Here is a 14514-nt window from a genome sequence, read left to right as displayed (position 1 = left end):
TTGAGGAGTGGAGCAACACAGATGCTGAGGAAAAAGGGCACAAGAAAAGCAGGAAAATTGAGAGCTGCAAGTCTTCATCAGAGAGCAAGTAGGAATGGTGATTGTAGGTCAAAGACAGCTAAAATGACAAATGTGCAAGGGCTGAGACCAAAACAACAAGAACACAGGAAATAGTAAAGGCAGCAAATATATCAGAGGAGGCAAAAGCTGGCCACAGAAAAAGGAACAGGGTGTGAGTCACAAACTGGTTCTCTGAGACCAAAAACCAGATAGGAGGAAGGAGGTAGACACCCAAATGGTGAGAAAACAATTCCAAAAACAAAGAAGGAAGAAATACAAGGAGAGACATAAGAGATGGGTAATTTGAAAAACATTAAGTTTCTTAAGAAAACACTTAATTGACTGTTGCAAGTCAAATTTTTCCACTCCAAACATCAGAAGCGCAGATGCTTTGTAGAATTGGACAAAAATCTTTGTGACTGTGCTAGTTTGATAAATTATGTGACTTGAACACGTTAGATGTGAGGAAAATGGGCAACAAAATTTTCCCCAGTAGTCAAAAGATTCCATTTTAATACTTTTATGAGATAAATACTTATTTTTAATGTTCCAAATATCTTTTTAAAATGTTCCTCTGTCTTGCTTATTTGACCAGGAGCTATTTTTAACCTAGTTTCCTTGAGAAAATTGAGGACTTCTATTTTGGATAAACCCTCACAGGACAAATTTTACCAGCTTTAAAAATAGCTCACAATTTCTCCTGCCTATGCAGCCAGAGAGTAGCAGAGACCTGCATGAACTGCTTTTCTTTCTTCTTTTAACTGCCGGTGAACTAAATGGAGTAAAAAATTTATCATTCATTCAGTTCTAATTCAGAAAATTTCCAACTGACGCTTTCTCAACAACGCTTTTGGGCTCCTGGTGATGTTCTGATTCCGTTTGCTCAGCTCTGGTGAAGGCCCACGGATTATAAACTCTTTCTGACAAGGGCTCTCATTTATTTTCTGCTGCCCAGAGTTGCCTTAGGGCTGTACCACGTGGTTGGGAGGCCTGAAAGATTGCTAAAGCTCCCTTTCCCAGAATTGTCTCTGTTTCGTTACATAATTTAACATAAACATACATTCCATAACTTCTGAATGTTTGGGGGAATATTTTTCTTTGTTCAGAGAACTAAAAAGAACTCTTTTTTTTGAGTTCTTGAAAACATTTCAGTAGCATAAACCAAGATATGATGAATGTTCCACTTCAAAATTTATATTTATGATGCTTTTTACTGACTATTAAAATAACAAGAAACTGCTTCATAGTGTTGATGGCTGCTTCCAGCTTCATGCTCCAGGAGTATAACCATGCTCTACTGAACTGGGAGCCTCAGGTTCAAAGCCAGAAGCAAGAACTGTGAGAACTGCTTTAATAGCTCACCTCACAATACATTAGAGCAGGAGCTTTATCAAGACTAGATTCCTACATTTGGCTTGAATAATTTGACAGACTGCAGTCTTGAAGCACATTAAGAGAAAAAAAAAAACCTCACAAAAAAGAGCATGAAATGTTTCCCCATCTATTGGGGGATATACTCTTTGGATTGAGATGTTTTTCTTAGGGACCTCTGCACTCTGCTCTAAAGCATAATATTGATAAAATATCTAGGACACTGCTTAGCAGCAAGTAGCAATTACAAATGGGAGAAAAAAAGCATAAAACAGAGACAATTGCATTAAGATTTTATAAAATAAAAACTGCCCATCACTTATTTAATGAGATGATTTCATTATGATTAATACAGCTATAGAGATTTTCATTACAAGAGAAAAATCTTGTTTTCACATTCTCTGTGAAAAAATTCTCTTCCAAAAATGCTGAAGTTGAAAATGACCACGCTGTAAACCATATGTTGAAAATAGGTGTTTTTTTAAAGAAAAATTGAAGTGGTGATGCAGACAAAACAGGCTGTTATTTAGTGTTCATAAACTAGTGAATACCTTTCTAGGAAAGATGTTGCTGCAGAAAGGCACGGCAGCAATATAGAGGGTCTTCTAACTTTATTAATTATTATCAACAATTTGTAAAGAAAGTACTGTGAAGCAAAACATGCTAAATATTAGACAGAAATTTTAGTTAAATGATGTTTTATAGGTAATAGCTCACAGCCATTGTAACTTACACTGTAGTAAAAAGTGCCATGTCTCAGGAAAACTCAGAAGGAAAACAGACACTCTGGACCCAATCATGACATAGTTTTCAGGCTAGTCAGACTTCCAGATATGCTTATATGTATTTATGCATATATAATTTCACAAAAACGTAATCCTGCAATATTGTCCATTGAATGCTTTTTGTCATACTTAGCAATCTGTGTCTGTGATTGCATATATTATTTCTGTCTCAGACCTTGGAGCAAAAGAGATTCTTTCCCACTGATGGTATCACTCTGTTTAATTTTCTTTTCCCTATTCAGAGCAATGAAATCCTATCCATGGCTCATATTTTTACATTTTTTTGTTCCTTTACCCAGCAATATGCTTAAGTGCACTGTCCTCAGTATCTTTGCAAAACTTTCTTTCACTTTTGTCTCAAAACTTCTCTCCTATCATGTTTTCTTTTCGATTTTCTGACAGTCCTTTCCTCTGAAAGACTAACAGTCTTCACTCAATTCCTTCTTAACACACGTATTTCCTGGGAATGTCAACACTAATCTGTTGGAGACAGACATCATTTGATATAATAAATCGGCACAACCTGAGAGATTAGACCCCCACCTGATCATTCCCCACATTTTATTTATGTGCCTCACTAACTATGTTTACCTTACTGAAAATATGTAACCTAATGGAGTGGCCCTTAAGGTTCAAAAGGTGCACAGTCAGTACAAATACTCTGTAAAATACAATTATGGTCTACATTTTTTAAAAGAGTGTGATTTTGTGAGTCCAAATGGATGACAGTTTTCAGAACAGGTGGTCCAGCCATCTCCACACCAACATGGATGCTTAAAGTGAGGTAATGAAAAGTTGTTAGGCATTGAAATTTAGGTCAGTATAATCTTATGAACTGCCATTCAGCACATTAGAAAAAAAAAGGAAAAAATACCTCTCTTGACAACTACACATAATTTCTCCACAGTATACTGAAAGGCATATTTTAGCTGTAATTGTTGAAGAGTAAAAACACCAAATAAGAAGAAAATTACTAGAAAGAAAGAATATCATCTCATGGCATGTGTAACTACTGCATTTTTCTATATCTTATATTTGCACTCACATATTCAAATAAAAATATTTTCTGGTTTGTTTGGTTTTTGGGGGATTTTTTTGGCTAATATTTTGAGTCCTAGATTTAACCCTGTATTTTATGCTGGGGAATCACTGGGCTACTGCTAATTAAAGAGTCAAAATAAGAATCTTGATATTGTATATGCCTGTATGTTAGGGATATTCACATAAGAATAACATATTTTTCTGCCACGGACCAATTAAAAAAATTTTTTTTTGCTTTTTTACTTTCTAAATAAGTTATCTCCAGTTTATGGGGAGGGAAACATGACCTGCCCATATAAGAGGTTTCATTGGATATCCTATATGAATCCATTTCCTCAAATAATTATTTCTCAGCATCACAATAATTTTCCTGTTAAATCATAGCCAGACATAAGAAGATATTGGGAAGCACTATCAAGTATCACTACTGCAAAGTCAGTGGAAAAGTTGGTATTTTCCTCAATAAATGGAGACTAGTCCCATGATCAAGGGGTCTGTAACTCACTCCCCAGTGCTTTGTGGCTGCTAATGCTGCTGGAGCTCTTGTGCCACACATCCTTTCAGTGTCCATGGAGAAAGCTCGTCCAGCACACCTGGATGATTTACACTCTCAGACATGGCACTCCAAAATAATAAGCTGTAAAAGTAATTCATTTAGCACTGTGACAATTCTGTCTGAGTAATTAAAAAAAAAATTAATAATGGTGGTAGTTATTTATAGATCTTCTCTAATCCACAGGAGATCAAGGCACTCACCACATTTTACAAATTGATTTATAAACTGCATGTCAGAGGGATAATATCACTTAGCAGTGAAACCTCTGGAACAGCATTTCATAGAAGACAAGTGCAGAATAGAGTATAAAGAAGAAATAATATCCATTTAGCAGCAGTGTTAGTAGATGCTGTGCCAGCTGGCATTTGCCCAGGACTCCAAAGTTAACCCTTCTAACCTTCTGAGACTACTAAAGCATCATAAAAAATAATGCCTGATATTTCACCCAAAAGATGGGGGAAAAGACTAAAAGTGCAGATTATTATTCACCATAGAAGATATTCTAAAACTTGTCTTCTTTCTTACCTAGCCAAGTGTCCATTATATCAGAACATTCTCTTTCTCTGTTTACACACTCTCACACTGCCCCCATCACTCTACCTCAAGGTGGAAGCAGGTTTGTTTACCAAACTGGGATGGGAGTACTTCAGCAAGTACCAATACCTCTTGCATACAATTTTATTATCAGTAAAATAAATATCACTTATCTCTTGACTTCTGAATCCAAAAAATTATATAATTAAAAATCATATTTTGCAGGAGATGCGCAGAAAGCCTAAATTACTTAGTAACTTGAAAACAGAATATGTAATAGCTGTTAGTTTAATCCATTAAACTAAAGAAACAAGAAAAAGATAACTGTCTTTCTTGTTTGCAAAAATACTTACATTCTAATTTTTAACCTACAAGAACAAAATGCCTAGTTTTTCATGGAAGATGACTGCACAGCTAGGTTCTGGCTCTGTGCATTTCACTTTTTATGTAAGAAATTCATCACCAGAAGAAATCTGTAAGGTGCTCAAACCTTAGAATAAACACTTTCTAACAGCTGAATGTTATATTTCTCCCATAGCATTAAGGGAAGTACAGGGACTAAGGTGAAAACATCTGTGTTGCTCCTTATATATGGAAAGTATCACAGCCTGTGTGTAGTGCCAATAACAATATACTGCTTCTTATTTGCCAAGCAATGCTGGCTATCATCAAAAGCACACCTTTAATGGAGTAGCTGAAAGGCAGAGATCCACAACTGCATTCAAGTAAGAAAGGGATAAGGAGCTGATTGTGCCTAAATCTGTTCCTCATCATTTTATGTCCCAGATGAGGTGAAAGACAGAAACACTGTACCTCATTCCCAGCTCTTTTTGACTGGGAATTGCACTGGTTTACTTCTAGCTCCAGTGCCAGACCTGTCAAGATCAGTGCTAATGAAATGTGATCTCTCTCCTTCTTCTTGCCTACACAGCTGTTTGATTAGAAGACTTACTGACGAAATGGATCACAAATGCTAAGTGTGCTCATCTCTGTATGGGTGCTATTAACAATATGCTTCAAAACAGGCTCTAGGGATTTCTTACTGGTGGCAAATAAGCCTACATAAAATACATAAACCAAGCAAGCTCTTTTTATCTATTGTCTAGTACCAACAGCATAAAATATTCAGCAACTCAAGTTCTCCACTGATGATAAAGATTTTCTCACAGTGATCACCCAAAGTGTTGATTCACCCAGCATCCAAGTGCAGCATACCGATAACTTTGCCTTTAAATTCTCCCCAGAAGGAACAAAAAACTAGTTAACTCCATGAGTTTCAGAGCTTATCCTTCATTAAATGCCAGGAAAGAGGTAACACAGCAAATCTGGGACCAGCCTGATTTTCCTCAAAACCAGACCCCTACTAGCAGCTGTGGTTTTTCCACCCCTCAGGACTGACACTACCCTGTTGAGGTCTGTACCTTCAATACCCAAAACAACTCACTGAGAACTGGCAGGATGTACACTGACAGAAAAGAAATTATCTGGTGAGGGTGGAGGCCAGCAAGCAATGTTTTACCAACTCCACAGTAACACACTGACTGCACATGGCCATTGTTTAGAGCTCACTACTCATACTAGCCAATCCCACATATATGCATGAACAACACATTTTTTATATGCACCTTTTTTCTTTCCAGTCTTGATCTTCTTTTTCACACAATCCCAGAATATTCTGAGTTTGATGGGACCAAAAAGGAGCATCAGGTCCAACTCTTAAGTAAATAGCCCGTACAGAGATCAAATCCATGACCTTGACATTATTGGCACCATGCTCTAACTAGCTGAGCTAATCTCTTTTATTTTAGCCCTAATTATCCTTCCTTTTCCTCTTTTAGCAGGGCTAAGATATCCTTTCCATCCTGTTTTCCTCCCACCTTGACTTAGGAAACACTTCTCACTGTATTCCCTCCTAACAATTAGTTACAACATTAAGCTAAACTTCCAAAACTTGCAACCCTAAAATAGGCTGTCTAGGATTGGATAATTTCATGAGTAGCCAAACAATAGCTCTTTATCAGTGACTTCTGTATTTTAATCTCCTGGGTCTGCAAAATTGTGTTGTAAATTTTTGCAACTGTTGTCTTCCAAATTTAATTTCTGATACTTCCCTTTTTTTTTTTTTTTCTTTCTTTAAGATGGGGAGAATGCTTCAACATAATACTTATTTCAGTGTATCAGTGTTTAACTTCTGCTTCTGATTAACACCAGAAAATATGTAAGGGCAGACAAGGATATATATATTAAGTGACAGCATAGGCAAGGAAGAGAAGGGTTCAATCAAGTTTTCATGAGCTTCAGAGACGATCTAGTTCACATTCTTAGAAATTCTATTAAAATGTATTTTTTCCCCACCAAATCTTCCTAAAGTATTTATTTCCAATGTCATTTTTATTTGTGCAGGCTGTGGGACTGTCCACTACTACCAAAGGATTCTTTTTACAAGCAATCAGAGCTTGAAAGTAGCATTCAGAGTTAGAGGGTGGGCAGTAAGACCAAGAAGCTAAGACCAAAACCAAATCTGAGGTGAAACAACTAAGCTATGCCAGTAGGTCTCAGAGAGATGGAGCCTATGCCCCTTGGAGCAGCATCCACTTGAGCCACTGTACAAATCTGTTACACAGAAACACCTGAGTATCTGCACCCCACTGTTTTTTCCTCAGGGAGTTCTGGGAGATCTTTTTCCTCCTCTATCCCAAGAGAAAAAAATTGCAGGCAAACATTGAGCAGCTGTATCTTCACTAAACAATGTAACATGGGCTCTGTTCTGACTGGCGTTCTGGTCTGAAATGAACTGGTGTGTCTCACCTACAAGCAACACCTAATGAAATATTGATGGAAAGGAGGCAGAGGAAACTCAGGCAGCACATCAGAGAGTGGTAACCATTTAGCCCACGCGTCGTAAAATGTTATTTCCTTTACTTTTGGGACTGGAAATCTTACCTCCTCGGTTAGTGATTACACTGGAAAACCACAAACAAACCTAGATATAAATGACATGCAATTAAAAGGATCTTCTGCCTTTCTATTTCAGTAAATGTTTTTGATAAGTAAAGCCAATTAGATAAAACTTTCTGACAGAAAGTTGGGAAAATTCTTTCTTGGAAATGTGGTAATCCCTGTGATAAACAGAGGCATGTTTAGAAAAGGTGTCCCAGGGATTTCTATTGATGTGCAATTGGGACATTTTTGTCTTAACAAGAAAAGCAGACATCACAAAATCGCTGATTTGTTTATTTAGAGATAAGTGGAAAGAACACATTAAAATGAAGGTGAACAGTATCCAGTGATGACAGAAGCAATTTGCCAAGTGTGATAAATATGCCAATGTTACTAGACACAATGGCAGCGCTCTGCAAAGCCTGATGACAAACAGCTTCTTCTTCAGAGCTGGTACAGCGTTCAAGGCTCCCAGACTGACAGGAAAATGGGAGGAAAGGAAATGAAAGAAACTTGCACATTGAGTTTCAGTTAATTAGAAGCAGAAATTTGGGAGAGGAAGTAGTCTTACCTTTTGAAATGTTACTTGCCCCTCTTTTGGTTATATTAAGCCCAAAGGCTGAATAAATATTCTTTTGGCACTTGGAGCCAAATAATGACTCTACTCCACAAATATTCTCAGTGCCATTATATGTGCCTTAGAAAAAGCTGAATGTATGTGTTTATTTTTTTTCTCCAGCATCAGCAGTGAAAGTAAAACAAGAACATTAAGCATTTGTGGCCAATTCATTCTGGAGAGAAAAAAAAAAAAGAAAAAGACAAAAAAAGCAGATCACACTTCTATTCTGCAGTTGTAAGATTGCTAGAAGGAGCTGACTGTAAAAAGGAACTTAAAAATCTGACAATTTATAAGAAGTGACCACTTCCCCTTTAGGGACTGTCATCATATTCTGATTTACAGATACTACATCAGACTAGAAATAAGCCCTCTACAGTAGTTCCCCTCAGTATCCATTCTCCATTCTAGTAGTTATTCATAACTCAGTATTTGTAAATGCTTCATAACCCAGAAATTCCTGGAATTATCTCAGATTCTATTTGCATTACCCTTTGTATCGTACACCATTTTTTCCCCATTTCACCCTCTTAAAAATAACACTGTGCACAGTCCAACAATTTGCTTCTTTCTTATGAATGCAAACAAAGGTTTTATTAGAATAATAGGTTCTGCGTAGTGACTGCTGATTACTGACTCTTAGGGGAGAATTTGCCTGAAGTGTTAAGATCTTGCCTGTAAAATCTTGGAGGTCCTGATCTAGGAAAACATTGCTGTGTTAAAACAATTCTCATCATTTCAATGTGTTTTAGTTAAGCATTTGCTGTTGGGGTTTTTTAAATTTTATTTTAAGATTCCCCATCTGCCTAAAAGGTTTGCTGTTGATCAGCCTCCAAAGCACCTTGGTTTTAGGAGAACCAATCACTCAAGCCTGCCCTTGCTACCCAGTCCCAGGATCCAGATGTTCCTCTGAGCACACAAACACCTGTAGCAGGGGATCACTCCGGGCTTAGCAAGTGCACTGCCCATGAAGGTGATGTAGATCCTCAAAAAATGTCAGGAAAACCATCACCTTCTTATAAATACTTCAAGGCAGTGAAAGACTGCTGTGAGTCCCTCCTTTTAGCTTAAAGCCCAATTTCAGCAGAGGGGACAGAGAATATCACTGTTCTAAAGTAAGACTTTTCTGGGATGTATAAGATGTGTAGGTTAAAATTCCTCAACTAGAAAATATTACTGAATCCCAGGATTCCCTTAAGTTTGACAGAGACGCTCCAGCTATGGATCACAACTGGAAAAGTCCTTCTCCCTCCAGCCCAGGCAAGAAAAAAGGGTTCACAGCTCATTCTTGTCTCCATGGTTTCTTGCTTGCCTCTGTGGCCCATGCCCATGGACCCTCGTACATCACTGAGGGTGCTGTTAATCGCTGTGCTAACGAGGGAACATCCCTGCTCTGCACCCAGGGAGTGTTGACAACTGCTGCCTCTCATCACCACATGGGGACAAAGGTAGCTCTTGCTGTTATTTTTTCTCAGGGAACTTTCTTCAGCCAACAAACTCTCTCTTGACAGGGCCAGCCTGCCACAGCCTGGCTCTGCTCCTGGTCATCCTCAATCACATCCATAATGAACAGGATTTCTTTGTTTGTGTTTTTTAAATTATGTCAGAGGAACTGCAAAGTCATTAGAAGGTATAGCTTCCTGGCCCAAATTTAATTATCAATTCCATCATCTGAGACCACACCTCCTGTGACTCCAGTGCCACAACAGAAATGCTTCTGCACTCACATCTGAGGTCATGCAGAATTTGAAAAGCCTTATCTCTCATTTTACTTGCTCTAGTTTTGAAAAATTCAGACAATCCAATCACTGCCTTAAACAGTTTGTTTTGATATAACCTTTTTCTGTTATAACATCTTAACTGTGCTGTCCATCTTGTTTTTATAGCATACATATTCTCTGACATTTATTTTTTTACTGTTCTTTCTGAATAAGTTCCATACAGTCTTGATTTTCAAATTAAAGTAGATCTGCCAGCCCTGAAAATTATTAAATTTGAATTTAAAATGTGGATATTTAGTTACTGTGATTATCTATATAAAAATTTTACACTCATGTTTATTAAAAAACTTGCAAACAAAGGTATGGGGTTTTTTAACGGTTTTGCAAGCTCAGTATTTTCAGATTTATTCCTTGCGTAATTTTAGTGGAAGAACAGATATTAACTCCCAGCCCAGTGTTATACCATCTCTGGAGGCCAGAAAAAATAAGAGATACAAACTTACACAAACACATGCATTTCATATTCCCATTCCAGAGCATTTATATAAGATCTTTAAACAAAATATTTTACCACTGTGAACAAGTGACAGCAGCACCATGAACACATTATTTAATGGGTAAAATATGGACACAAGTAACACAGGGATCTACCTTACAATATAGACAGGGAAGGACACTAAAAATTATTATTGGAGGGTGTTTCATTGTAGTGAATTCAAATTTTATGGAATTAAAATCTGCTACCCATACTCAATCTGAGTAATTCCTGTGGTGTTCTGCTCTTGGAAAAGTGGAAAGACCCAAGCAATTTCCTTCCTCATGCCGGACTTAGATTGACTAAGATCAGGTGTTCTTCCCACAGCTGTGAAAACACAAACTACCCTGAGAAAGGTCTGCTACTTCTGCACTGCTGAGATCATCAGCATGAGCCCTAGGATGGGGTCTCAGTAATTTTTAGAGCTGGTACCCATCCACACCTTGGGGGGTGGAGAAAGTGGACCTTGCTTTTTTTTGTCCTTGGAAGTCAGAGCTATTTTGTAAGCAGTCACCACTCTGGTGACTCTAGAGAAACAGGAGAACAGCACTCTAGAAAAAAAACAGGGAGTGAGGGTTGTGCATGTGAGCTACCTGGAGCAGTAATAGGAAATAAACAGCTTGGCCGTGGAGTCAGAAGTCTCTTGGCAAGAGGAGACTCACATCTCAGGCACATATTTCAGCTTTCTGCTAAGGACAAGGACGCCTGGATCCAACAATTGTTTTTTTTTCAATTTCTTATTTGTGATTAAAGTGGCTTCATGACACATCTGTAGCCCTTTTCATCTCTTCCTGGGCTCATGCTCAGGATGAGCAGTTGGAAGTTTGTCACAGCCTGGAGAGAGCTGATCTTTTGCCATTTGTGTTGGAGATTAGTATGTGCTACATTGGCAGTAGTTCTGCTCTGCTTTGTCTAGATATAAATCTGGCCTTGGAAAAGGTTAGAGAGCTTCAAAAATATCTTAGATCTCTGTGGGGACCAAACTAAAAGAGGACGAGTGATTTATATCTGGTTAATTTGTAGAGCACCTTTCACATTTGGCTGAATTTTCAAAACACATGCTTGTGGTTTTCGCTTGAGGAGTCACGTGAGCCTGGTGTTTCTTCTGCTGATACAAACCAATAGTGAAGACCCATCAGATTACAGGGCAGGCTCCATGCTTTTACAGTTTCCAATGACTCTCGTCTGATCTCTCTGTCCTGCAAGAGTCTCACTTAGGGAGTAAACCAGCAGGGAGTATGGATAGTCAGAAGGGAATGAAGTTCACTTAAATTTGACTTGTCTGTCTGAAGGACAGGCATTGAGATAATGTTCTTCTACAGCCGCAAGAGAGACTAAGGTATTTTGTACCTAACCCTTACCATAGGCTGCACTATTTTCCTCTCTCTCCTGCTCTGTCCAGCTGTAACAGAGTCCTTCTCTTGCTAACTTTTCCTCTGCCCACTTCCCTGAGCTCCTACGTTCCAAGCGAGATTGAAAGAGGAAGTTCTGAAACAGCAACTCGCTTTTCTCACAGTATTTCTGGATGAAGCGGAAGCACTGAGCACTGGAAATCTGTCCTGTTTTGCACTCTGTAAACAGCTTCTATAGCAACATGGCTGGGACCAGACAAGTTACAAATATGAGCATAAACTTGCAGACATCAAGGACTCCATAATTTATACACACTGTATTACATTTCACCTCTGTATCTCAATTTTATAAACCATGTTTGTCTTCTGAATGTAAAATATTAAAAGAGAGTAAATCACATTCTACAATCACTTTGGTTTTTTTTAAAGAGGAAGAAGACCTGTCAGTTTTTTCATCCCAAAACACACTTTGGCATCCCTGAACTCAGACCTAAAAATTGTGCAGTGGGCCTTTTTTTTTTTTAATTCTTGGTGCAAATAAGCATAGCTGGGCTCTTGACGAGGCACAAAGAGCACAGCATAGAGAGTTACAAGTACCAATCTTTTATTTATATAATGCTCTTATCTCTGAGTTATGTTTGTTTTCCAGAAGTGCCATATTACTGATCACAGAATCATGCAATCAAAGAATATGCTGAGTTGGAAGGGACTCACAAGGATCATTGAAGTCCAACTTCTGGCCCTTCATAGGAAACCCCAAGAGCCACACCATGTGCCTGAGAGCATTGTCCAAATGCTTCCTGAACTCTGTCAGGCTTGGTGCTGAGGAGCCTGTGCCAGTGCTCATCAACCCTCCAGGAGAAGAGCCTTTTCTAATATCCAACCTAAACCTCCCCTGGCAGAATTCCAGGCCATTTCCTTATGTCCTGTCTCTGGTCACCACAGAGAAGGGAACAGTGCCTGCCCCTCCTCTTGCCCTCATAAGCAGGTTGTAGACTGCAATGAGGTCTCCCCTCAGTATCCTCCAGGTTGAACAGACCAAGCGACCTCAGCTACTCCTCAGACAGCTTCCCCTCAAGGTCCTTCACAATCTTTGTGGCAGTCCTATCTCATACTTTGATATCTTTCCTACTTTGTGACACCCAAAGCTGCCCCCAGCACTCGAGGTGAGATGCCCCAGGTCAGAGCAGAGCAGGACAATCCCCTCCCTTGGCCAGCTGGCAATGCTGTGCCTGATGCCCCTCAGGACAGCGTTGGCCCTCCTGGCTGCCAAGGCACTGCTGACCCATGGTCAGCTTTCTATCTACCAGGATCCCCAGGTCCCTTTTCACAGCACTGCTCTCCAGCCTCTCATTCCCCAGTCTGTCCATATATCCAGGGCTGCCCCATCCTAGGTGCAGAATCCAGCACTTCTTGTTGTAAAACTTCATATTTTTGGTGCTTACCCAGCCCTCTAGTTTGGTGAGGTCTCTCTGCAGGGCCTCTCTGCCTTTGAGGGAGTCAGCAGCTCCTCCCAAATTAGTGTCTTTGGCAAACTTGCCTTCCAGTCCTGCATCAAAGTCCTTTATGAAGATGTTGAAGAGCACTGGAGCTAAAATGGAGCCCTATGGAGCCCCACTGGTGACCAGTCAGCAGTCTGAGGTAACCCCATTTACTGTAACTCGTTGCACCCTACCTGTGAGCCAATTGCTCACCCATTACATGACGTATTCATCCAGCTGCATGCTGGCTGGACATTTTGTCCATGATTTTTCCATTTTCAGTCTCAGATCTTCGGCATTCCTTGCTTAACTACTGTTTTATAAAAAAAATACTCATATTAGACAACACTTTCTTTGATGCTGTGTTACATTTACCTTGCATGGAACACATTTTTGTGACTTATGTTAATACCCATATGTTCTTTATTCAGTTAGGAAGGTTGTTTCCAGCCTTAGCAGTTCCATAGAGTTGTGCCACGCTTTCTTCACAAGCCATGGAAGCTTTAGTCCTGCAGTCCTGTATTTACAATACAAACTTAATTGTCTTTATTAGCCTTTATATTTTTCTTAACAAATTAACATTTGAAAGGCTTGATAATTCTATTTACAGGGTCTGTTGTGGGAAAAACAACCTCCAACAAATAACTGAATTCCTCAAGCTCAATGCAATCATAATTGCTTGATACAAGGTACAGATTGCCTTTGTGTTTTCCTAAATGGGATTAATGCTTGGAGGATTCAGTAACTCCTCATTAGCAGGCAAAATGATTGAGTGCAACTGACTTCCAAATAATGGCTTTGGTCAGATTATGAGTGTGCCAGAGAAACATACACCCTAAATGACTGAAATGGTCCTTTCAGATTTCCCTTCTGTGCAGACCATGGATTTGAAGGGATAATAGACCCTCAGCTAGCATAATTGCAGAGTATTTTCTTACTATCTCTGGCTAAATATCTATGTGGGCTAAGTAGAAAGGCAAAATTTGAATTTCATTTCCTGTCACTGCAGAAGAAAACTGTAATACTGTGGCAATTATCACAAAAGAGATCCTAGAGGCAGACGTGTTTTTGTGGCCCAAGCAGACCTCTTCACCAGATATCAGCAACAGCCTGCAACACATTTTAGAATTGCTATGGAAAGGGAAGGAAACAAAAAAAATATATATAATTTGGCACTTAAAAGGACTCATGCTGCTATTTGTTTCTTAGTGCTTGAAGCATTGTATGTCTGCACGTTAAAGGAATGCTGCATTCTATGTTTGATAAGGCATTATGCAGAACCATTATATAAAAATGCGATGGAGCCAAACAAGGATTTGGCACTGTGTTCTTGATCTCTTTTTCTTTTTTTTTTCTTACCAGTGATTAATGATGCTACCAGGTGCCTGATGCCAGGATTTTGTTCAGTTTCAAACCTCTGGCCAACTCTTAGACTCAACAGCTTGAAAGCTTCCAGAAAGGTGACTGAAGAGCTCTTAAGAGAGCCTCTCAGGGCAAATAACTGTGGCATTAAGCGCATGAT

The sequence above is a fragment of the Lichenostomus cassidix genome, chromosome 2 (assembly GCF_008360975.1).
Source record: "Lichenostomus cassidix isolate B80296 chromosome 2, HeHo_3.0, whole genome shotgun sequence".
NCBI classification, from domain to species: Eukaryota; Metazoa; Chordata; class Aves; order Passeriformes; family Meliphagidae; genus Lichenostomus; species Lichenostomus cassidix.
Note: the sequence above shows the minus strand (reverse complement) of the source record.